This window comes from Octopus bimaculoides, chromosome 18, assembly GCF_046866305.1.
Source record: "Octopus bimaculoides isolate indiv1 chromosome 18, ASM4686630v1, whole genome shotgun sequence".
In the NCBI taxonomy this organism is placed as follows: domain Eukaryota; kingdom Metazoa; phylum Mollusca; class Cephalopoda; order Octopoda; family Octopodidae; genus Octopus; species Octopus bimaculoides.
In genome coordinates, this window is record NC_142945.1 from 50,334,881 (window position 1) to 50,359,483 (window position 24,603).

General features: G+C 32.8%; 1 long non-coding RNA gene across 8 annotated transcripts in view; it reads left to right on the forward strand.

Annotated features, from left to right (window-relative positions):
• LOC128249911 (uncharacterized) overlaps positions 1–24,603 on the forward strand; it is a 31,908-nt gene that overhangs the window by 4,814 nt on the left and 2,491 nt on the right. Inside the window, exons 2-11 of one of the 8 annotated variants that reach the window (XR_016245080.1) lie at positions 51–126; positions 1,559–1,658; positions 2,505–2,593; positions 3,038–3,127; positions 3,882–7,061; positions 11,898–11,961; positions 16,610–16,698; positions 20,647–20,768; positions 22,177–22,240; positions 23,806–23,905. This is a non-coding gene — a long non-coding RNA (uncharacterized LOC128249911). Of the gene's footprint in view, positions 1–50; positions 127–1,558; positions 1,659–2,504; positions 2,594–3,037; positions 3,139–3,881; positions 7,062–10,020; positions 10,036–11,897; positions 11,962–16,609; positions 16,699–17,615; positions 17,823–20,646; positions 20,769–22,176; positions 22,241–23,805; positions 23,906–24,603 lie in introns of those variants that run through there. The other 7 variants (XR_016245079.1, XR_016245084.1, XR_016245083.1 and 4 more) reach the window with 7 other exon arrangements.

A 24,603-nucleotide genomic window follows, 5' to 3' on the forward strand; every position in this document is an offset into this window, starting at 1 on the left:
CAGATAAAATTGTACGTATCTAAAGTACTTTAAAATTCAAATCTTAACAGTTCTGATTGTGTTTGACGCGAGTAACAACGATGAAATATGTTATATTTCTTCTTCTTCTTCTTCTTCTCCTTGAAGGTAAGTAATATCCATATCATTTTCCTTCATCCCGAAACGTGTTAGGTATTCATGATCTCTGAATACCTATATATCTATACCATCTCTTTCTCTCTCTCTCTCTCTCTCTCTCTCTCTTTCTATCTCTCTTCCTCTCTCTCTTTCTCTCTCTCTTTCTCTCTCTCTTTATATATATATATATATATATATATATATATATATATATATATATATATATATATATATATATATGTATATATATATATATATATAAATATATATACGTATACATATAGATATATATGGAAATATATATATGTATATATATACACATACAGAAATATATATGAGTGTATACATAGATCTATATAGTAACAGAGAGGATATTTAAACCTTTTATATATTTATTAATTGAAGATACACTGGTTTAATATATTATATTTTCAAGAGATATTTCTTCAATGAATATATAACATGAAATATCGAAAACTCTCAAGAATTATTAACTAGTCAAACAGAAAATTCTAATGTATAGGAATTGATACCTTATTAATTACCATGTGGATTATTTAGTAACTTAATTTCTTTCCATTGGATGTCTCTGTTTTGTATCTCGATAAAATTAATAATAATAATAATAATAATAATAATAATAATAATAATAATAATAATAATAATAATAATAATAATAATAATAATAATAATAATAATAATAATAAAAATAATAATATTAATAATAATAATAATAATAATAATAATAATAATAAAAATAATAACCATATAATAATAATGATAATAATAATAACAAAAGCAATAGTAATAATAACTATATATATATATATATATTTCCTTTTCTGAGCGTGGAAGCGTCCTTGTGGTTTTGTCTTTTCATGTTTGTTCATATTGGGATATATATATATATATATATATATATATATATATATATATATATATATATATATATATATATATATATATATATATATATATATATATATATATATATATATATATATATATATATATATATATACATATATACATATATATATATACATACATATATATATATATATATATATATACACACACACACACACACACACACACACACACACACACATATATATATATATATATATATATATATATATATATATATATATATATATATGAATATATATATATATATATAAGACGTTTGCGAAGACACAATTGTCTCTAATATTATCTAGTGAAACAATTTGAAATCAGAATCAATAATAATAGGCGATTGCGGGGTTGAACCGGTTTTCAAATTTCAAAGTAATGTACATTAAAGAGGAATATGTGTATTTTGCTTAACAACAAACAAAATGAGGAGAAATATCCATCAAATATAAATAATGGAAATATTAGAAAAGATAATGATATAATTGAATACTTATTGACCAAAATGTTCTTCGATTTCAAGGTTATGCACTAGTAGAGATCTGCTATGAATTAGCCAAGTCATATTGTCATGAAGCTATCGTAAAATATCCCGAAAAGAAGCCGGATAGACACATATGCGAGTAAATATGCTTTTTTTCTACAATTATTTCTCATATTTTTATACATAAATTTATAATTACTGATGTTTGAATTTTTCCTGTATGTTGTCACATGACGCCTAGCACTTTATACTAATTATATATATATATATATATATATATATATATATATATATATATATATATATATATATATATATATATATATATATCAATTCATTAACTCTGATGTTTTATCCCAACAATTCTAAAAGTTTTTTTATGGCTATGAGTTCTGTTATGATTATGAGTTGCGATGTATTCCAGAGAGCTCGACACACCAACGATGTTGTTGGTGAAGATATAGCGAATTCGAGCACTGTATGTCACTGAGTTTTGCAGTTCCATTCTGGTGGCATTGCTTTTGAAAACCGTGCTATACTTGAGTACAAAGAAGAAAATAATGAACTGGAATCTGGAGTGGATGCAGATAGATATCAAATTACGCATGAGGCAGCAGCAAGGTTTGATGTTTCGATTTCAAGTTAAAGAAACTGGACAAGTTGGTACGAACTGAACGAGCAACAAATGAACCGTTGTCTTTAAAACTTGCTCTGCTTTGCTGTCAAGGCATAAAAGCGAAATATTTTGCATCGTATAGTTGCACATTATAAAAATAATAGCAAGCGTTCCAAACGGTGATTGGTTAGAGAAGAAGTGCAAAGTGAAAATTCTTTGATCGACGCTATTACAATACATACAGAAACTCCACAGAGTGAACAATATTGGCAGCTGTTTTTAAAAGGTACTGTAAATGAAAGTATATATGAAATATTTTCAGATATATCACATTTTAACTTTATCTCGCAATCTCTTTTTATCTTTTAGTCGCTTAAATCATATGACGGGTTGTTATAATAGGCAACGGAATCCGTGTGCTTCATCGATCAGACAAATGGCTTACAAACACCTCTGTGGTATGATATTTTAATTACTTATAATATTATTGTGAGAAATGTTGTATCAGATGGAATTTCGTGCAATAATAATTATTGCACTGGGAACGGAATCGATTTTTCAGTGACAGTAAATATTATCTGAAAATAAAAACGTATTTAAGCATTTCTACACAGTTAGCCATTAGAACAATCACAGCAATTGAATTTTGCATCAAATTTGATGTAGTAATTACCAATAAGAGATAACTGTTTGGTCAGTCGCTTCCATAATCAAAATAAATATTTTAGTGTTACCTTGTAAATTTATCAAATATGAAAGAATGAAGCAGAGAGAGAACACGGAAATTTATGTAACGAATTCTCGCATTAGGTATTTAAGATTTAATGAGGCATTGCTTGGAAAGCCAGTGCTCTGCTAATAATCGAAAACTAACGGAACCCCAAACTTCCTATTAAATCTAGGTTTTCTGCTTAAACTGAAACGCACTATTGCTATGGGTTCACGGATTATACGTCAAGTGAAATGATGAAATGCCGCGTCAGCTGTTACTCGTGAGTCTCACGTAAGAATTTTTATAACTATATAAGTATTCTTCGGTTTTCTTTTGTCAGTTTCATAGCACATCAAATATTTAATTTTTAATGTTGAAAAAAGAAGAAATTTAATGAACTACACTCACTATGCCACTAAATTTACCTAATACTAATATTCTTGCACACGTCTGTTTTTGTCAAGTAACCGTTACACCCTTGGAAGTCCATTAAAGATGTTATCTTAAAAATGCAATCAGCCTATTGTTAAATTATAATATATGCAGAGTTTTGTCAGAATCTGCTCTCTTGTGTAGGCAACAAATTGAAAAACAGAAATTGCCATTTATATATTTATGTGTGTGTGTGTTTGTGTATGCATATATATATGTGTATATATAATATATATATTACACACACACACACACACACACATATATATATATATATATATAAATGGCAATTTCTCTTTTTCGATCTGTCTTTTACCGCCTCGCTGCCTACACAAGAGAGCCGATCCTGACAAAACTGTGCATATATGATAATGTAACTATAGGCTGATTGAATATATATATATATATATATATATATATATATATATATATATATATATATATATATATATATATATATATATATATATATATATGTATATATATATATATATATTGTGTTTGTGTGTATATACATAGATATGTATATATGTAAACATTCATCTCATTTGCATAATGTCTTCAAGTCATTTTGTTTAAATATATATTTCTTATTTTTGCAGATGACACTACGAAAGATACCAATTGTAATTGTGATTTTTTTCCATCTGGAGAAATAAACAATTCAATAAAGCACTGTGTTGGTATATTTCAATATCTGTGCCATATTTTGTCGTTGGTGGGATTTCCAAAATATATTTGTTGAAATTATACCACTAGGTTTCAATATTAGCTGTTGATAAAAAAAGAAAATAAATGTGTAAGACCATTGTTTCACTAAATGCTTGAATATAGTTGATGCCACAAATAACTGTTCTACCTCTATGTATATACAGCAAGACTATTAGCTATTCTTACTGTTGCTCCCTAAACATCATAACTTGTTCTGCATGTTTAAATATTACATCAAGTTTATTGTACCAAGCAACGTACAATTTTATCAATATTTTACTATGGCTGTTCAATTAAATTGTCTCCTAACCTACTTCCGTTTATTGCGAGAAACACAACTTGTACAGGTATAATGATACATGTCTCTACATGTTACATTTTAAATTAATTGCTGCACAAGACCAAAGCCTCCCCACCAGAAATTATCAAAAACATATAATGAAAAGAAACAAACATGACAAGTAGCTGTAGAATATGTGGAGATGGACAAGAAACAATAAATCATATTATCTCTGGCTACCCAGTCCTGGCTAAGAAGGAATATATTCACAGACACGACAGAGCTGGGAACTATATACACTGGAAACTATGCCAACACTATGGAATAACAGCAGAAAAAAGATGGTATAAACACACGCCAGAAAAGGTCACAGAAAACGAGAGCGCAACCATACTCTGGGATATGCCATTACACACAGATAGAGAGATTAAGGCGAATAGACCAGATATAGTTGTCAAAGATCATGAAGAAAAAAAATGCTTTCTAATTGATGTATCAATACCAGCAGATGACAACGTTTCCCTAAAAGAAATGGAAAAACTTTCAAAATACAAAGACCTGGAAATAGAGGTAACTCGAATGTGGAATCTAAAAACAGAAACCATTCCTATCATAGTAGGTGCCTTAGGTATAATAAAAAAAATATTCAGACAAATACATAACAAAATCACCAGGACTTACAAATATATATAACATACAGAAAATTGCACTACTGGGCACTGCACACATCCTACGCAAAATACTTTCAATACAGTAACCATAAGAGAATCACAGCAAACAACAGCACATACCCAAGGCACACAGAGCTGCGCTCGGTAGTGAAGTGAGAGCACGTTATAAAAATAAAACTACTGACCAATAATACTTATAATAAATACAACCCTGTTAACTACGAAATAACCTGGCTATAGAAAATGAAGAAGGTGAAGATAGTGCCAATTATCGCTGCGGTCTTGCGAACAGTATCTGAATGCATCAAGAGGAATATAAAGGAAATAAAAATAGAATAGAACTCTTAGAAATGGCTTGCCTCCTTGGCACAACAAGAATAATCAGGCAAGTATTAGATAGCTGAAAAGAATGGATAGCATGGAACTGTAGGCTGCAGGCAGCAAGCCCGCTACGCATGCGAGACTTCAGGAGCTCTAAAAAAACCTGTGATGAAGAGAAAAAATAATAATAATAATAATAACGGATGCAGTACGGGGCAGTGGCTCTCATGGCTTCTGATCTTAATTGATTGGAAGTGTTATCATGTACATTGTTTTGTCTTGGTATAAAAGATGGGCTACAGCAAATATTCTGCTCAATACCACAGATTTGCTTGTCAGTTGTTTGACCTTAACCAGTTGAGCATGTTCTTTGAGGGCTGACGATATGTGCATCTCTGATCATGAGCAGAAGTAATGGGGGAGCATCATAGCCATGTGATGAGAGGAATTATTTTTGGTTTGAATAATTCACCTTTGGAAACATGGGTGTTTTGCTCAACATCCTTAAACCTTATTCAGGGACCTTTTGAGGGAGATGGGCTACTCGACCTGAAGAAAATTCTAACTGGGCCCCACCTGCGAGGTTATGCGCTGTTTATCTTGATATGAGATCACCATGTCGCGCACATATGGTTGTGATGCATGTGCCTGGTGTACCCTTATCAGACGGGTAGTCATGATGGGTATATTGGGCTTCGTATATTTTAACCCAGTGTCACTTTGATGGCATGCACTACTCCCTCAGTCAATGATAATAATAATAATAATAATAATAATAATAATAATAATAATAATAATAATAATAATAATAATAATAATAATGAAAGGAAACGGGTGGAGTCTCGTTATGGGCTCATAAGGATACATCTAGTGATGGTGGAGCAATAAAAACACTGGTAATTGCGCAACCTGATAATCGCTACCTCATATGAGTGACAATGAAGAAATAAAATATTGTAAATAACGGTGGTAATGAAACTGAAGCCAATGATGGTGACAGTGTTGCACCCGGTAGGCTCAGAGATTCTGGTCCGGCTGCAGCCTGTCGATATCCAGAAAGGGCCACCACACACGGCGTAGGTGGAGCAAACAAATTAATGCTGTGGTCATGGAGTGTTACTACCTGAGCAACCCGGTAGATGAAAATGGTGCTCAAATTAGGGGTTATCTACAACGTATGTATGATAATTGTAGAGAAAATGGATTGTTTCAAATCACGGAAGAGGGACTATGTGATCAAGCTAGAGCAATAAGAAAAAAAAAAAGGCTGGTTCACAGTTGAGATAGAGGCTATCAAAAGACGGGTCATGGACAATAGCAGCATAGATAAGAATAAAAATACAGTTCTTACTAGTAAGAGTAATCTCATAGCACAGGAAAGGAGCAGTGGTAGATTACTTTATGAGAGGCATATAGCGGATCTAAAATAAGTTAGACCAAAATCCCATGCAAGGATTTGGTACACAGAAAGTAAAATGAAGCCAGTCACCTAATACAATATAATATGAAAGTAACGTGCCGGCGCCTTTTGATTAATTATGCGTTGTTTGCATGTCATGTCAAAGTGATACATGATAATATATTCGATAAGAAACACGCAGTATGTTAAATATATATTATAAGTTATGAATATCGTTTATCAGATTGTCACGCAATAAAATATAAATTTAGCGCATGTGTGCTTACTTAAAAACCACCTGCAGCCGCACGGTTATTCCTTTATATAAGGAGCAGGGAATATATGCTTGACCACCGCTTCATCGGGGTGAACGATACCCGTCTTGTCTCCGTTGTCCTCAGTAAGTAGAGATTCATTTAATTTCGTTGTTTATGCAATTAGTTCTCCCAAAAAATTCACGCTCAGTGAGTAATAAATGTACACGTAAATTTACACAAATCAACATACAGCACTTCCCCACAAATAAACCCACACAAAAATACACACACACACACACACACACACACACACATACATATATATATTTTGCACACATACATACGTGCGTATAGGCGGTAAAAGGCGATTGAGAGGACTGAAACAAATAAAAGAAAAAATATTATATATATATATATACGTTTATATATAACTCAATGTTATATGTGTATGTGCGCTTGTGTCTGTGTGTATTTCTTATATAGGTCTATACTTACGCGTTGTTGATGTGAATAACACATTGAAAAACCTGTAGAAATAGGACAGCTATGGACAAATGCTTAAGCTCCCATATCAAGATAATAAATTCTCGTTTATGAAAATAATATTGGATGTTCTGTTTTTAATTAGTGAATGCCTGATTTACGATCCCGATAGGCCAAGATTCAAGAAAAAAATATCCACCAAACAACTGGGATATCATATGTACAACCATTAAGAGAAATATTAAATTGAGAATCACAAGCCTCTTCATAAATTTAATGTGTTTCTTTGATTTTGCTATATGGATTCCAATGAGGGAGCATTATACCTTAGCTAGAAACCAAGACTTTCACTAGAAACTGAACATACACACATAGTCATATGCGCACACACGTACATACATACACGGGCACACAAGGCGGCGAGCTAGCAGAAACGTTAGCACGCCGGGCGAAATGCTTAGCGGTATTTCGTCTGCCGTTACGTTCTATGTCCAAATTCCGCTAAGGTCGTCTTTGCCATTCATCCTTTCGGGGTCGATAAATTAAGTACCAGTTAGGCACTGGAAAAGAGATTATTCTGAAATAGTTTAATATTTATACATATTGTACACTTAAATACTGACTCATCATATATTAAGCGAAAAGAAATGTTTGCTTACTTTTGTTATTTATTTATTTCGAGTGCAAACGGTGCGAATCGAGTGTAAAAAAGAAATGATGTGGTTTTAGCGTCATTTGACGTCTATTTGTAAAGTGTAGGTACTGTTTCTGAAAACCTTTAACTATTTTTACACACACACACACACATATATATATATATATATATATATATATATATATATATACATATACACACACACTCACACATATATACATACACAGACACACACACACACACACACACACATATATATATAAGAACACAATTAGTACCGCTCAATAATTCGAAATTAATCTCTGATGACTTTACGAGAGACCATTTCTTTTTGGTAAAAGTAGAATATACGTTTATGAATTTTTCTTTGGAAATTTCTGACTGTAACTTTGGGATTTCCGCTTATTACCTTCAAACACACTTACTGAGACAAAATAATATACATAACAATGTATGACCTCTTGAAATTGAATGCAGACATGGAAACATTTCGCACAGGCCGGAATCTGATATTGCGCTAGATATATAATAGCAGAAAATGGTAGTGGAATTCTGTTCACTAAAGACATCCAAAGTGATATGACGGACTCGAAGTGCTTCCAGACACGAGAGTGATATACGTCGACAACAACATATTGATGGTGACACCTGCAGAGATTCATATAATATACACACACACACACACACATACATATACACACTCATACACACACTCACACACACACGCAGACACACTCACACATACACACACGCACACACACACACACAACCCCCCCCCCCATACACACAAACACCCCCCCCCCCCCACACACAAACACTCCCCCCCACACACACACATATATATATATATATATATAAACTTGTCAGTTAGGTAAGATTATTGAAAACACCATATTTATCAAAATTCTTGACAGTTTTACATAATATATCTGATGCATATATGCATTATTGTTGATAAGTATATTGTTTTTTTTATGGGAATGTGCCTTGTAGTCTATTATAGCCATGGGCCGACCAATGGCGTGTGAGTGGATTTTGTAGACGGAAACTCTAATGATACCGTCGTATCGTGTACACACACACACACACACACACACATATATATATGAGTTCACGTAGCCTTCACTTAGGAGTTCGGTATAAGAGTTCGACAGAACAAGTTCCAGATTCACGAGGGATATGTGATGGGGACGATTTATTCCAGTAGAGGCCCCAGTTAAATGAGTGAAACAATTAAAACAATATAAGAATATAAGAATAATATCTGTACTTGATACTTGCATACATAACCGCATATAATAACTCTTTAACCAAACGGCTACATTGAAACAATTCCTGTCGATTCCATCGTTTGACAGATTAAAATTTCAAGAACTTTATATTAGGACAGTCATGCTCTCTCTATGTATAAAATTGATAAAATAATACCCAAACGAAATCCTGTACGTCTCGAATTTTATTGTTCAATTACTACCAGTGTGAAATAAAATAAATCTATGCATACATAAAATACACACAAAATTGTGTGTGTGTGTGTGTGTGTGTGTGTGTGCGTGTGTGTGTGTGTGTGTGTGTGTGTGTGTGTGTGTTTACGTGACTTTTTGTGTGTTTTCTCATAATGCGTACAGAATTTTCTAATTTGCAGAGACGGGAACAATTACTGGATATTTGGTTACCAAGGAACAAGCCCTCGTGGCAGAATATGAGTAGGAGTTTCTTTTATCCCACTGAATCTGCCAACAGTTGCCCGATATTTGTAGCGTAATACAATAATATACATTGCCAGAATAAAATATGACCTTATGTCACTTGAGGGAGAAGCAGTAGGTTAAATATATTTTATAGATTATGAAAATCGCATAAATATAATACATGAAATTGCAACGTAATAAATTGGAAATTTCCCTTACCCCTACCACAGCCGCGGCTTTTCTACAAATACAGTATACAGAATATATCTTTATCCACTTCTCTATCGGGTGAATATTTGATTTCTTAACTACATTCTTATTTTAAGTAAGTAGATATAATTTCGTCCTGTTCTTTAAGCTCTTAGTGTACAGACACACGCAAACACACAGATGTACAAACTCACATACACACATATCTACATATAGGAACACATGTATATATATACACAAATATCGTTATTGCGTTGCTGTTTTTTCTTCTATCTTTCTCTTTGTTTTTTTTTTTTGGGGGGGGGGGAATTACACACATATACACACACAAATATGTTCATATGAATATGTTCTTATATTCTTACAATGCACGTTCAGCTTTTCAGGGATGTGTATAGGTACTCATGCGTGCATAACTTATTTCAGACCACTATATTGAATTCATGTAATATTATTTCCATCATCTTGTTCATGCACAAAAATAAATATTGTTGTAAGTTATAGTGTCCATTGACAAAGTGTACTTTTCGTAACTCTTGAACCCTGCTTCTCGTTACACCAGCTGCTGTTTAATCTTCCGTTAGCTTCCATATAATTATGAAATATTACGATCTTCTAAAATATTACTGGTAATCTTGAATTATTATTAATGAAATATTTATTTAGTCCTGTTTAACCACAAGCTATGGTGTAGTAGAAATTTTCCCTAAGAATATCTGTATGGCTTTCGCATATTTCATCTGGCTGTATGTGTGTATTTATTCATATGTCTTTACTGTCCACAAAGGGCTACACACAGAGGAGACAAACACGCGCAGACAAACGGATTAAGTCGATTCTACCGATACCAGTCCGTAACTGGTACTTATTTAATCGACCCCGAAAGGATGAAAGGCAAAGTAGACCTCGGCGGAATTTGAACGTAGCTGCAGACGAAATACCGCTAAGCATTTCGCCCGGTGAACTAACGCTTCTGCCAGCTCGCTGCCTTTATATGTATTAGTTCAGCTGAGTGAGTAAGATTCCCTATTCCGAAACAGTGAATTGATCTCTGAAACATCGCAGCAAAGCACCTACATCCCTGTCAGCGCCCGTGGAAAGTATTCAAGACTTTGGCAATCTGCGATAAATTATTGGCACTAAGTCTCCAGTAACATACTGCGGAATAGACTCAAACATTTCGAACAAACAACACGTGACTCTCCATCAATTACCCGGGGCAAATGAATCATAGTAGCTCTTAACATAATTATAATGCGAGGATATTATTCAATAACGTGTGATAAGAAATAGGAAGAGAAGAACTTGGATACTTGCAACAGTAAGATGACAATATTATTGATCAAACTACTGGCTTCACGCAAATTTTCATACAGAAAGTATTTTGCTACTGAACAATTGAGGAATCAGTGATCAGAGCAAAATAGAAATTGTAGAAAGTCAAAATAAACATTTAGGAAAGAGTGTAATGAACAATCTGCAATTAGAATGCAAGCACTGATAATTGAATGAAAATTCCAGAATTTAGCAACACATACATCTGTATCAAGATTATTATAAGCATAAAGACATAGCAATTTGAAGTTCACAAAAACAACTGCAACATGGGTAGAAATTATAATACACAATGCTACAGGTTTTGATGTCATCCTCCTCATGAAACTTTCCAAACACAGCAAACCGAATTTAAATTAAAATCATATGTAGAATATTTGAAATCTTCAACGTATTTTTTCTAGGAACGTTTTTCCACATTAGAAATATTTTATAAAAATGCATTTGAACACAGTACCTGAACATTTGTTTGAACGTTTGTTTGAACATTTGTTTGAAACTATAGTAATATAATTTGTTTGTATTTAATTCAAAGGAGTTGAATTTATTTCACAGTAATAATAATTTCGCGCCATTCTAATATGTTTCAATTTTTATTTTAACAGTTGGAACTGAGAATGACTCGCGTAACATCGATGAAATTTTGTATATGTACTTTTTTCTTTGTTCGTAAGAAACGTTTAATATCTCTCATAACTGATTTTATGCGTAATATATGATTCCGTTCCCTCTTCTTCGCAATATTCGTGTGTATGTATGAGAGTGTTTGGAAGTATATATATATATATATATATATATATATATATATATATCGACCCCAGGACTTATTCCTTGTAAGCCACGTCACTTATTTCTGTTTTGTTTTTTTTTTAGATCATACACTCTTAGGTTTTTTATTTCCAGTTTTGTTGTATAATGAAAAAGGAGACACGATCCGAAGTAAAATTTCAAGCTATCATGATTGGACAGATAAAATGCCAAACTGAACACAAAACGGATTTAAATATAACCATCTTTTTAAATATATAAAGCTAGGCGAATGTATGGCTGTGTATTTAAGAAGCTTGCTCCTCGTTAACATGTGTGGGATTGAGAAACACTACGTGCTATCCTGGTTCAGTTTCCTCTACTACATCAAGAGACCGATGAATAAAAATGGAGATGTTGTGAAATGAAAGAAACCTATTTGTACACGTGTGACTTTCTCATTGTATAGATTCATAAACCAGCTTACATTTTGTTTGATGGTTCATTGGAATCACTATACTTTAGTGCTTAGGAAATATAGACACATATAATGAGTGCCATATTGAAATATATTTGGTGTGCTATACCCATAAACATGTACCGAATTAACGACGACGCTTCAATGAGTGAAATAAAGAAAACGATAAAAAAATATATGTGTATAGAATAAGTAATAAATTTACAGATGCTGGGACTGAAACGTTATATGGAAGCTATGGATTTATATCCATTACGTATAATCGACACAAATTACTGCAAGTATGTTAGTGTTCTTTATAAATTACTGCAAGTATGTTAGTGTTCTTTATAAAAAAAAAAATCTTTCATATTTTTTATAATTTGAATTTATAAATGTATATATTTGCCATAAACGAAAAATGCATTATAAATAAACAACGAGTGATAAAGGACGTATGCGTATACTGAGTGTAAAACCAATGGGAGACAGAAAGTTAGGGTCCCTAATCCCTCACCAGTTATCAACCAAATTTCAGCGAAATATTCACTCCTATCATTAATGGTGCAAAACTGAGAATTAACATTTTGGTTGATAACTGATGACGAATGAGGGGCCCTCTGTGTGTGTCTTCCGTTCGGGTGTACAATCAGGATAGGTATGTTTCTGTGCGTCGTTTATTTACAATGCATTTTTTCATTTATTTAGCGACGAGTTTTATTAGAAGTACGTTTATATAGGCGCAGGTGTTGCTGTGTGGTAAGTAGCTTGCTTACCGACGACATGGTTCCGGGTTCAGTCCCACTGCCTGGCACCTTGGGCATGTACCTTCTACTATAGTCTCGGGCTGACCAAAGCCTTGTGAGTGGATTTGGTAGACGTAAACGTAAAGAAGCCCGTTGTCTATATGTATATATATGTGTGTTTGTGTGTCTGTGTTTGTTCCCCCAACATCGCTTGACAACCGATGGTGGTGTGTTTACGTCCCCGTAACTGAGCGGTTCGGCAAAAAAGCCCGATAGAATAAGTACTAAGCTTACAAAGAATAAGTCCTGGGGTTGATTTGCTCGACTAAAGGTGGTGCTCCAGCATGGCCGCAGTCACATGAGTGAAACAAGTAAAAAGAGTATAGCGAACACGACACAATGAAGTAGAGAAATTTGAAAAGACAACACGAAACTGGTTATTTCTCAAAATACAATGTTTATATACCAAAAAGATTTTCTAACATTTTTCTAACATTTTTCTAACATTTTTCTTACATAATTTAAATATATGCTTTAACCATGTAACACAAGCCTTCTGTAGTTTTTTCACTCTTATTATCTTTTATACATCCAACCACGTGCTTTCACATACCAACTTTCTCACCTATATATAAATATATACATACATATATATACATATATATATACATATATATTTATTATATTTATCTTATGATATTTACTTTACTTTATATTATACTCATTTATTGTGCTTTTAATTATTAATTTTTCTATATGTGATAGTGGATTTTCATCGATGAGTTCTTGAAAATTGGTTATTTTCCCTAAAACTATATATATATATATATATATATATATATATATATATATATATATATATACATACACACACACACACGCACACACACACACACATACACACACACACACACACACACACACACACACACACACACATATATATATATAATAATTTTCCCGGAGGATGTAGCAACCGTTACCAATATAGCATAAGAACTTACCTTAGGAGATCATTAATTAGATTCCTTAAGGGTCGTTCTCACAGTTTATATTTATATCATAAGGTTTTTAAACTTTTAAATTTTCATATTCAAAAGAGACAGAGACTTCAAATTCGATATATCGATTTATTCACCACTCTATGTTAACATTTCTGTGCCAAACTTATCCAGTGACTGGTCCATTGGATTTAGACGTTTAGGAGTAAGAGCATAATCACAGTAAAAGAGGTAAACCCTAGGAGAATAAAATTTGAAGGACCTAATGCTAAAGTCAAAAATATAATATATCAATGCAAAGTAAAGACTCAAACAGATACCATGACATACTTGGGGTGCACTTCAGGACAGGTATGCCGTAGAATTTCTAACCATTTCTCATGCTTTAGAGATAGGAAGAAAATGGCTAGCACTAGTCTTAGCAAATACATCTGGTGTCTTAAGGAAAGTAATAAACAGTATTCATTAGAATGGTCTATAATAGCTAGATCAATGCCATATGAGAGAGGAAGAAAGTATTGTTCGCTCTGTACGGTGGAACTGTACCACATACTCTTCTCTAAGGATAAATTGATTAATAAAGTAAAGAATAATGCTCTGAAATGTACGCATATCATAAGAGGTACATTTCGTTGGTATAAATGATCTCAAGATGTGATGAAGTACAGCATGATGTCTCATGTATGTTTATGCATGTGCAATTATGCATATATGGATGAGTGCATAATAGAGTATGTGTGTGTGTGTGTATATATTTATATATGTATGTATATATATATGTATATATATATATATATATATGTATATATATATGTGTGTATTTATATGTATATATATATATGTGTATATGTATGTGTGTGTGCATGTGTATGTATATATGTATGTGTGTTGTATTTGTATGTATGTGTGTATATATGTATGTGTATATATATATATATGTGTATATGTATGTATATATATATATATATATATGTATATATATGTATGTGTGTGTGCATGTGTATGTATATATGTATGTGTGTTGTATTTGTATGTATGTGTGTATGTATGTATGTATATGTGTGTATGTATATATGTGTATATATATGTATATATATATATATATATATATATATATATATATATATGTGTGTGTATGTTTGTGTGTGTACGTATATGTGTATACATATGTATGTGTGTGTATGTATATATGGATAGGTATACGGGTAATATAGTATAGTAAAGAGAAATAAACAAAATAATTAATTAATCTAGTGGAAATCCACAGGAGAGCAATACAAATAGAAAATTAAGGAGCTATCTCCCCTATAATAACAAAGACGAAAGCTAACAATGTCCTAAAGACCTAATAATAGTTATGTATGTGTTTTTTCGTGTTTTGTTCGAAAGGTAACCGCTCCTGAAGAAGTGCCAAACGTCTAAATCCAATGGACCAGTCACTGGATAAGTTTGGCACAGAAATGTTAACATAGAGTGGTGAATAAATCGATATATCGAATTTGAAGTCTCTGTCTCTTTTGAATATGAAAATTTAAAAGTTTAAAAACCTTATGATATAAATATATATATATATATATATATATATATATATATATATATATATATATATATATATATATATATATATATATATATATATATATATATATATATTCATATTTACGTGTTTAGGACAGCGAGCTGGCAAAATCGCTTAGCATTTCGTCCGACTTATGGTGCTAGGACATATTCACCCGACTGCGACTTTCCCGTTTATCTTCTCTGGGTAAAAAAAATTAATAAATAATAAAATTATTATCAGTTGAACACTGAGGCGGATGTAATCAACTCTCAGTCAAAATATTCCAAACTATTTAATGATCCATTCCCTCCTAGATCCACTTGTAGCGATAATTTGTTTACAGAGTTTCAGCCCAGACAGTTGAACTCAACATAAGCCAGGCAAATATTTTGTTTACGACTACAAATTTACACCTCACCTGTATTTGAATACAGCAAGTAGCGAGTAGGAACGTTCAGTCCGATTAAATACTACAGACTCGCAAATTCTTCTGTAAATTTACCGAATTATATAAATAATAGCTTAATGTATTGGCTCAAGGCCAGCAATTCCTATGTCGCCATGTCTCACCGATTACATTGATGACGGGACATGGCATGAACTGAAAGAGGAAAACATCATGTTGATCTTGACATGATTGGACCTCTGAAGGCCGGATGAAATGTTACTATGCACATATTTCCAAAGCTCGAATAATTCTACCAGTATATCACCATTTTACAATAGATATACTAAGCAATATGTATAGAATATTATTCCATGACATATATTATAATTTCTTCTCCAAATTTGTTTTTACTTTTAGTCGAATACATTTGTTCGGTCCCTGGCTCAGACAAAGGTTCCCTTTTTGTGCTAATTTATTCGCCGGCCTATTTACGGCGGTGAAATGTGGTAAGATATTTTCATTAACTATTGTAGTTTTACGAGAATTAATAATGTTTCAAAGGATTGAATACATACAATCGTTATTTTGCACTAAATTTTATTACCTAATATTCCAGTGAACACCTATTTTCATTGAATGGATCTATTATCTGCAACGAAATTGGCTTTTCTAATGTTATGGTTATCACTTAATAATTCTCATTCAGTTAAGCATAACTATAATCACTGTGTATATTGCGAGTATGTATATAAATATTGTAAGTAATTTCAACGGTGAAGGCGCAATGGCTCAGTGGTTAGGGCAGCGGACTCGCGGTCAAAGGATCGCGGTTTCGATTCCCAGACCGGGCGTTGTGAGTGTTTATTGAGCGAAAACACCTAAAGCCCCACAAGGCTCCAGCATGGGATGGTGGCGAACCCTGCTGTACTTGTTCACCATAACTTTCTCTCATTCTACCTACCTGTTTATGATGTACCTGTATTTCAAAGGGTCAGCCTTGTCACACTGTGTCACGCTGAATATCCCCGAGAACACACGTGTCTGTGGAGTGCTCAGCCACTTGCACGTTAATTTCACGAGCAGGCTGTTCCGTTGATCGGATCAACTGGAACCCTCAAAGTCGTCAGCGACGGAGTGCCAACAACACTGTATGCAATTTCAAGTATTTAAAATGTCATTAGCAATAAGATATAAATTTGTTAAGTCGAATCAATTGTTAAATTTTAATTTTTGTTAATTTGCAAATCAATAGAAGTTGGGAACGTACCAAATTGAGGACAGGAAGATTACAATAATAAAAACGTGCATTTTATATATATATATATTTTTTTGTTACAAGTCATTTTTATTAACGCTCTTTGAAAAGTCAATAAATATAACGAACAAATTAATTGATCACCTATTTTCTATTTATTCTAAGTAGAAAATTGGTTTAAGAACCAGCAGTTTTCTAGTTCTTCTAGGCAGAGTACTGGCTCAAGAAAATGCTTCTCCTTCGTTCCGCCTTGAGTCAATATGGATCCTATTATTGCTTCTAATAATATCGGTATTGTTGTGACGAATGCTGTCTCAGCTGATGCTTATGTATTTCACGTAAACATATTCATAAATAAAAACTGATTTCAAATTCTGTATGGTTTCTTTCTTGAAGAACGTAACAATCACTTAAAGTACAGTCGAAATATGAAGAAATCTGAGAAACAAAACATGTACTAAATTATCCTTCAAATAACTGTACACTAAACCTATAATTTCAATGTAATATAGTGAAATATCATTCTTTCAGTATGCAATTCATATCACCGACACGGAAAGTTAGTCCGAAATAACACGCTAAATTAAGAATGAAATAATATTCTGACGTACGTCTAAGAATTGAAAGTTTATACGTTTCAGCACTGGGTTATGTTTATCTATGATAAACTTACCCCAAAGAATCAAAATTATGGGGATTAAAGTCATTAAATGAATGGATTTGATTCTATATGTGTGTATGTATATATATGTGTGTATGCATCTATCTATCTATCTATCTATCTATCTATCTATCTATCTATCTATCTATCTATCTATCTACCTATCTATCTATCTATCTATCTATCTATCTATCTACCTATCTATCTATCTATCTATCTATCTATCTATCTATCTATCTGTCTATCTGTCTATCTATCTATCTATCTATCTATCTATCTATCTATCTATCTATCTATCTATAATATAGAAGGGTAATAGAAATATTAGAAATTTCGGATCTAGTTCAAAACGGGGGCACCAGTTTTCATTTATGTTTTATGTAGTGTTTTTGGTACCGAAAGACTTTCAAACTTCGTATACTTATCTATTTTGTGTTATAGAACACAAAAGAAATTTTGTATTCGAATTAATTTCATGTAAAAAATTGTCTTATTTCGATAATTTCAACCGATCACTGACAAGTATTCAGCTGTTTTTCAGTTACTCCTTTGGCAGTTTAAGCGGTGTAAAGCGTATTTAATCTCCATTACTTCTGACATTTTGCAGAGAGGCAACACACCTAACCCTAATTGACTTGCTCTTTCCCACAAAAACCAGGCCTTGCGCCTATAATAGAAAGGTTTATTAGCTACTGCCAATTTGCTTCAGCCATTTTTTGACAAGGAAATAATAATTTTATCACCGCCAGAATCGTTTGAGAATGGTTTGTTTACGTAGTCAGCACTTAATATATTCGGCTGAATGGACGTCAGTCATTGGTTGAAATTACAGAAATACGACACATTCGACCAGTGTCCCAATTTTCAAAGTGTTTCGTTAAGAACATCCTGGTGCCTCCATTTAGAACTGGATCCGAAATTTCTACCACCAGTTGCCTAGCGTGTAAAAATTTAGTCCACAGAATATGTTTTTCTTCAAAAAATATAGTGCACATTTAAACGCATGAGAGTTATCCATCCTAGGATCCCTAACGCTAGAAAGAACAGCTAAGTTCTAAATCATTATTAGGGATAAAATTTCGAAAGAAATGAAGAAGAAAAAAACATTTTCCATCTAGTTCCTGAACCAATGTTTTCGAACCGACTTTAGCAAATAAAATAATTTGGTAGGTGAACTAAATGGTAAATGTTTTTATTTTTCATTACTTTCGGAATTTTATCACTAATAGTGGTTTGGAGCTTAGCTTATCTTTCTAGCGTTAGGGAATTCTACGATGGATACTTCTTATATGTGTAAATGTACACAGTATTTATATATATGTATACATATCTCTCTCTCTCTCTCTCTCTCTCTATATATATATATATATATATATATATATATATATATATATATATACACACACATATATACATACATAGAGAGAGAGAGAGAGAGAGAGAGAGAGAGAGATTATCTCTCTTACTCCTACATTGTTTAGTCATTTGACTGCGGCCATGCTGGTGCACCGCCCGTACTCGACCCCAAGACATTCTTTCTAGGCGTAGTACTTATTCTATCATTCTCGGTTCCCGAACCACTAGGTTACGGGGACTCAACACACCAGCATTGTTTGTCAGGAGATTATGGGTGGATAAACGCACACACACGTCTATACACACACACACATACACACACATACACACACACATACACATACACACACACACAGCTATATATATGTTTGTGTGTGAGTCTTTTTTACTCACCATCGCTTGACGAACAATGTTGGTGTGTTCATGTCCCTGTAAATTATGTGTTCGGCAAAAGAGGTCGACAGAATAAGTACCAGACTTACAAGGGATATGTGATGGGGTGGATTTGTTCGATTAAAGACCGTGTTCTAGTATGGCCCCAGTTAAATGAGTGAAACAATTAAAAGAATACAAGAATCTAAGAATAATATCTCAGTTAGGTACTTTCATACATAGCTACATACAATAAATATTCAGCCAAAAGACTACATAGAAAAAATTCCTGTCCAGTCCATCATTTGACAGATTAAATTTCGAGAAAATTATTGAACAATCATACTCTTTCAGGATTTGAATATCACAATAATTAGTGACAGCGGTGAAGTCTTTAAAAGTTTGAGAATAAAACATTCCAAACGAATCCCTTTACATTTCTACCAGTTCTGAATAAAATAACTGTATACAGACATAAAACACACGTGTCCGTGTGTGTGTGCGTGTTTTCGCACACTGCGTACAAAATCTTCTACTGTGCTGCGAAGGGAACAATTAACGGAGAATTGCTTTTCCTGGAAGACGCCATGGGGCCAGAATATGATTACTAATTAATTTTATCCCCCAGAATCCGCCAACACTTCAAACGATATATCTACTCTAATAGAACGTTATACTTTGTCAGAATGAAACATGGCCTTATGTTTCTTGAGGAAGAAACAGTAGGTTAATTATATCTAATAGATTATGAATATCCCGTAAATATAATACATGACAATGACACGTAATAAAATGTAAATTTTACTTCAGTCCTGTGACATAAAACAACATTGCGGCTTCGCGGGTGTTTTATATATAAGGTTACAGAATATATGTTCATCCACTGCATCATCGCGTGAACGCTACACTGCTGAACGATCTTTTTCCTATAAGTAAGTAGATATAATTTCGTTCTGTTGTTTGAACACTTAGTGCACTAACACACGCACACTCACAGACACACAGAAACACACACAATCAGATACACAAAGCCATATTTATACATACACGCATATATATACATATATATATATATACAAACATATATATATATACATATATATGCACATATATATATATGCATATATATATATATATACGCATATATATATGCACGTGTATATATACATATATATTCACACACACACACACACACACACGCACACACACACACACACATATATATATATATATATGCTCATATAGACATGTTCTCATATGCTTGCGATGTGCGTACAGTCTTTCATTGATGTGTATATAGACTCAACGCGTGCTTAAATTTATTCTGACCATTATTTCATCTGGCTCATTATGTGTACCATTTCAGACGAGTGAATATCATTTGATGTTCCTGACCAGTGAATTGCTGAGCGAAAAATCGTAGCAAAGTACACACTTTACTGACAGCAATTGCAGACACAATATTACCTCAGTAATTCTGCGACAACCGCTCATGTAAAGCATTCAGAACTTTTGCTATCTCCGATAAATTATTGGCACTAAATTCCGAGTAACATACTGTTGAATAGACTCATAGATCTCTTTCGAACAAACAACACGTGACTCTCCATCAATTACCCGGGGCAAATGAATCATATTAGTTCTTAATTTAAATATAAAGGGAGGATATTATTCAATAACGTGTGATAATAAATAGGAAGAGAACTTGGATACTTGCAACAGTAAGATGACAAGATTATTGATCAAACTTCTGGCTTCACGCAAATTTTCATACAGAAAATATTTTGCTACTGAACAATTGAGGAATCAGTGATCAGAGCGAAATAGAAATTGTAGAAAGTCAGAATGAACATTTAGGAAATGGTGTAATGAACAATCTGCAATTAGAATGCAAGCACTGACAATTGAATGAAAATTCCAGAATTTAGCAACACATACGTCTGTATCAAGAATATTATTAGCATAAAGACGTAGCAATTTGAAGTTCATAAAAACAACTGCAACATGGGTAGAAATTATAATACACAATGCTACAGGTTTTGATGTCATCCTCCTCATGAAACTTTCCAAACACAGCAAACCGAATTTAAATTAAAATCATATGTAGAATACTTGAAATCTTCAACGTATTTTTTCTAGGAACGTTTTTCCACATAAGAGATATTTTATAAAAATACATTTGAACACAGTACCTGAACATTTGTTTGAACGTTTGTTTGAACATTTGTTTGAAACTATAGTAATATAATTTGTTTGTATTTAATTCAAAGGAGTTAAATTTATTTCACACTAATAAGAATTTCGCGCCATTCTAATATATTTCAATGCTTATTTTAACAGTTGGAACTGAGAATGACTCGCGTAACATCGATGAAATTTTGTTTATGTATTTTCCTCTTTGTTCGTAAGTAACGTTTAATATCTCTCATAACTGATTTTATGCGTAATATATGATTCCGTTCCCTCTTCTTCGCAATATTCGTGTGTATGTATGAGAGTGGGTGTAAGTATATACATAAATATATCGACCCCAGGACTTTTTTCTTGTAAGCCAGTCGGCTTCTTTTGCCGAAACGCTAACTTACGGGGACGTAAACACACCAGCATCGGTTGTCAAGCGATGTAGGTGGACCAATACACACACACACACGCGCGCACACACACACACACACACACACACACACACACACACACACATATATATATATATATATATATATATACATATACGGCCTGTGTTTTTTCTGTACCCTGTTTATCATTTTGTCGATGTCTTTTTGCAACGTCTTGTACCCATATATTCATCTACATATACATGTAGATGAAGGTATGTACATACATGTACGTATATATGCATATACTCATATATAATATATATATATATATATATATATATATATATATATATATATATATATATATATATATATATATATATATATATATACATACATACGACGGGCTATTTTCTCATTTTCCGTCTATCAAAATCCACTCACAAGGCTTTGGTCGGCCCGACGTCATAGTAGAAGGTACTTGCCCAAGTTGCCACGCAGTGGGACTGAAGCCGGAAGCGTGTGGTTGCTAAGCATACTACATACAACACAGCCACTCATGCGCCCATATTTATATGTATATATATATATATATATTAGTCTGTGTACATACGTGCATGTGTCTGTGTATATATGGATATATATAAATATAAGTGTGTGCTTGTATGTTCTGTGTAGTTGGGTGAGTGTGTATATTAGTGTATCACGAATACTGTTGTTAACTGCAGCTCAGACAACACGGAAGTGTTGTCTTGGCGGAAGTTCGCGCTCTCTGAGTGCTTTTGCTATTAGGTTAATGAATAATCTGGGAAGAGAAGTTATAAAACCCGTCACGTCTTTCTTTTTTTCTTTTTTTTTAGATCATACAACTCTTAGGTTTTTTCTTTCCAGTTTTGTTGTATAATGAAAAAAGAGACACGATCCGAAGTAAAGTTATCATCGATAAAATGTCAACCTGAACACAAAACGGATTTAAATAAAACCATCCTTTTAAATATATAAAACTAGGCGAATGTATGGCTGTGTATTTAAGAAGCTTGCTCGTCGTTAACATGATGTGAGATTGAGAAACACTACGTGCTACCCTGGTTCAGTTTCCTCTACTACATCAAGAGACCGATGAGTAAAAATGGAGATGTTGTGAAATGAAAGAAACCTATTTGTACACGTGTGACTTTCTCATTGTATAGATTCATCAACCAGCTTACATTTTGTTTGATGGTTCATTGGAATCACTATACTTTAGTGCTTAGGAAATAAAGACACATATAATGAGTGCCATATTGAAATATATTTGGTGTGCTATACCCATAAACATGTACCGAATTAACGACGACGCTTCAATGAGTGAAATAAAGAAAACGATAAAAAAATATATGTGTATAGAATAAGTAATAAATTCTTCAATTTACAGATGCTGCGGTATCAGAATTTTGCTACGAATTGGGAAGGAAATATTGTAAAAAAGGTATGGATATATATCCCATACATAAAATCGACATATACTACTGCAAGTATGTTCGCGTTCTTTATAAAGAAAATATTTCATATTTTAAAAAAATTGAATTTATAAATGTATATATTTGTCATAAATGATAAATGCATTATAAATAAACAACGAGTGATAAAGGACGTATGCGTATACTGAGTGTAAAACCAATGGGACACAGAAAGTTAGGGTCCCTAATTCCTCACCAGTTATCAACCAAAATTCAGTGAAGTATTCACTCTAATCATTAATGCTACAAAACTGAAAATTAACATTTTGGTTGATAACTGATGACGAATTAGGGGCCCTCTGTGTGTGTCTTCCGTTCGGGTGTACAATCATGATAGGTATGTTTCTATGCGTCGTTTATTTACAATGCATTTTTTCATTTATTAAGCGACGAGTTTTGTTAGAAGTACGTTTATATTATATATACATACATACATACATATATATATATATATATATATATATATATATATATATATATATATATATATATATATATATACTCTCGCGCACGCACAGATATTCACCTCCCTTTTTCACTCTCCTGTCTTACAAAGAACTTTTCCTCCACCATCTCCTCTTCCGGTATTTCCACAATGTAACCTCGTGGGCATCGGTGCCATTTTTCTCTTCCTCCGTTTTTCCATTCTTTGAACTTTCCGTCTTCAGACGAAGGGCTCCGCCCGAAACGGCATACGCTATCTCTTTCCTTTC